At 36.3% G+C, this 3,283-nt stretch overlaps 1 pseudogene; it reads left to right on the forward strand.

Annotated features, from left to right (window-relative positions):
* The first annotated feature begins 2,459 nt into the window (after positions 1-2,459).
* LOC149220563 (binding partner of ACD11 1-like) lies at positions 2,460-3,016 on the forward strand (annotated as a pseudogene).
* The last annotated feature ends 267 nt before the right edge of the window (positions 3,017-3,283 follow it).

A 3,283-nucleotide genomic window follows, 5' to 3' on the forward strand; every position in this document is an offset into this window, starting at 1 on the left:
ACTTGGCCTATATGAAGCTTATGGGAAGCAAATTTGAAGGGAAGAAGAGGTAGAAATGAAGATGGAGATATGCAGAATTTATGACCAAGTAAACCAACACATTTTTGTTTCTTGTTTGTATAAGGGGATTGTAGTCTCCCTTCAAGTTGTGGCTTGATAAATATCCAGTTGGAGTTGGTTGAGGTAGGAGCCTCCTATGGGTTGTAGCCTGCAGAAAACATATGGGAGTTGGAGCTTCCTTGCATGTTGTAGCTTGCAGAAAAATTGAGGTAGCAACCTCTTGTAGGTTGGAGCCTACAAAAAATCAGATGTAATAAGGGAGTAGGAGCTTGCCTTTGCATCACAACAATAACAAAATCATGGTTTTCTCCCTTTATGGGTTTCCACTTATATATGGTGTCCATATGTGCTTGCTTTTATGTGTTGATGTGATGTTATGGTTTACTTATTACCTTATGTTCATATATTAAATATGATGTTCATTATGTGTTAATTTTCTCATCTAAAAGTTCAGTTAATAAGTTTAAAGGAAATAGAATTGAATTCCATGAATGTACTAAACTTATTCACCCCCCTTCTCAGTTTAGTCAAGTTTTCATCAATTGGTATCAAAGCAGGGTCCTTCTATGTAATCCTAACAAATTGAAGGCAAATTTGGTTGATTCATGGACTATCAAAGTGTATAGTAGTGCATCAAACTTTCATGAATGGAGAGATAAGGTAAAATCTGAACTCATAGCTTATGGACATGGTGTATCGAAACTTGTATGTGTTAGCTGCTGTAAAGACTCCCCCTCTGTGCAAGAACAACAATGGAATGCTAAGGCAAAATGTGTCATGTTTAATAATCTTCATAATAAGGATCATGATACAATAATAGATTTAACTTCTGCAAAATAAATCTAGGATAGATTGCAACTCAAGCATGGAGAGGCTAGGAGCAACATTGCATAGAAAGGAAAGAGAAAGAGGAAGGAGAAAAAACCATGTCAAAAGGAAAGTGTTCAGTTAAATGAAACCTATACATGTGCGAATGTACCTGACTCTCATGAAGAAAAGACAGATGAAATCAAGCTAGGCTTGAATTATCTTTGGCTAGCATAGAAAGATTGAAGAATGAAAACAAAGATATGAAGAAACTGGTGCAGATATGTGATGAGAGAGAGCATGAGTACAAGGAGGAAATTGTCAGCTTGAAGACACAACTTGAAGAAGGAGAATAGAAGAGGTGATGAGAAATAAATTCAAGGAGAGAGACCTACAGTGTAAAATATTAGAAGCTGAGATTGATTCAACTAGAAGTAAGTTAGAAGAAAAGAATAGGTTGTGTAAGAAGCTAGAAGAGGAGGTTGCCTCCATGAAGAACTCAGAAAAGACAGACATTAAATATGATAATGAAGCTTTCCTAAAAATACGTATAGGAGAAGGGACAAGCACCATGATTAATAAAGAAGAAAACAAAAACAAGCAGCAATATCAAAAGCCAAAGAATGAGATGAAGAAAGGGTTCACTGCAAGAAGATCATTCTCTCCTGAAAATGAGTTGAACAAATTCAGAAGATCTCAAAGGAGATTCTTTACTCCTAGGAAAAATATCACATGTTTTTCTTGCCATGAACATGGACATGTGGCAGCAGAATGTAAGAGAAAGAAAATCAAGTTTAGTTAGCAGAAGATGTAGCAAACAAGAAGGCTCCCTCATGTAAACAAGCAAAGAAGAAAATCATTCACCAAGTACACAAATCATTTCTATGGTTACTATTATTTGTGCAATGAATTTGGACATAAAGTTGTTGAATGTAAATTGTATGCAAAGAAGAGCATAAGAAGACACACATCATTTCCACCATGTCTTGGTCAAATAAGGTGCTATTTATGTATCAACCTTGGACACAAAGCCAAAAAATGCAAGCTTCCATGTACCCTAAATAAGTCTAGACAGAAGATGAAGGACATTGCAGAAAGACAAGACAATCATCCAAAAGGAAATGCAAACAATAGGAGGAAGCCAACTAAAATATGGAAAGGAAGAAAAAGGAGCATCCTCTGATTTCAGTGAGTTGAAGTCACCTTGGTCTAAGGGGGAGTTGCTCATGGAAGAAATGAAGAACTTGTTCTAACTTTGAGCATCACTATTTCAGGGGGAGAGCACACTCAAAAAAACATTGGAAAAATAACAAATATGAGGAGAATAAACCCATGGAGTATGACATAGGCATTTTCTATATAAATGATTTTGACAAGATATCAGATAATGCTTGAAGTATGTAGTTGAAGAACTTGAGGACCTCAGGGTGGAAAATTGGAGCCAAACTTTTCAGAGAAAAAGCATACAATGGAAACACAGATTATGATTTTAGAATCAAACAAATCAACAAAAATAAATAAATACTTGAGTGTTGTAAGCTCGCTACCATGGCTTTGCATAAAGGGTGAGAAATAGAATTTTAAGGGAAGAAATGCCTAGCACTAAGATCATGCAGAATTACACCATGAGTGTGATGAATTTATCTACAAATGCAACAAAAAAGGATCGAAAAAAGATTTCTCCTCCCACTTTGAAACAGAAAGCATTGAAATGGAGAGAACCAAAGAGGAGACTCATATTGTTTTTGTCACTTTCTAGGAGCCCTATGAAACTACTACTCTATTGAGGTGAGCAACCATAATAGATCAGAGAGTGTGCACAGTCAATTAGTGAAGCGACTCAAGAAGTAGTTACTTCAGTGCTATCCAAGGGGTATGATTTGGAAAAGGATAGGGTGAAAAAATAAAATAATAATCTTTCTACTTGAAGACTCATCAAGTCTCAACGAGTGCTGCTAAGGTCTTATATTTGGGAAAGATAATTGATATAGTTCATAAAATTAGTGCTGGTGCGGAAACTGTTAGAGCTATTGAAAACAATTATCATGTCTCAGAGAGGACCAAGTCAGTGCTAGTAGTACACCAACAATCCAAGAGCAATGCAGGAAAAATAACAAGAACGAAGGTGAAAGTTCCAATTGGTGTATGAGAACACACAAATATTGCGTAAGGAGTTGTTTTGGAAGTGTAACTGGAGCAGGTCACTATGATGGAATGTTAATGCAATCTGGAACGTTACAATATAGCCTAGATGTTGTAGTCGAGCGTTGAGCGTTACCTGTAAAACTGAGCAAGCATGGGCGTAGTATACGTTACATAATTCGAAGGCATACATTATAGCATTTTGATTTGTTACATAGAGTTGGAGGCGTCCAACGTTGCTATGGGCAAACATTACTATTATGTCGGTATTTGG

The sequence above is a fragment of the Pinus tabuliformis genome, chromosome Q, assembly GCF_031772625.1.
Source record: "Pinus tabuliformis cultivar Carrire ecotype Pingquan chromosome Q, CPIR1, whole genome shotgun sequence".
Taxonomy (NCBI): Eukaryota; Viridiplantae; Streptophyta; class Pinopsida; order Pinales; family Pinaceae; genus Pinus; species Pinus tabuliformis.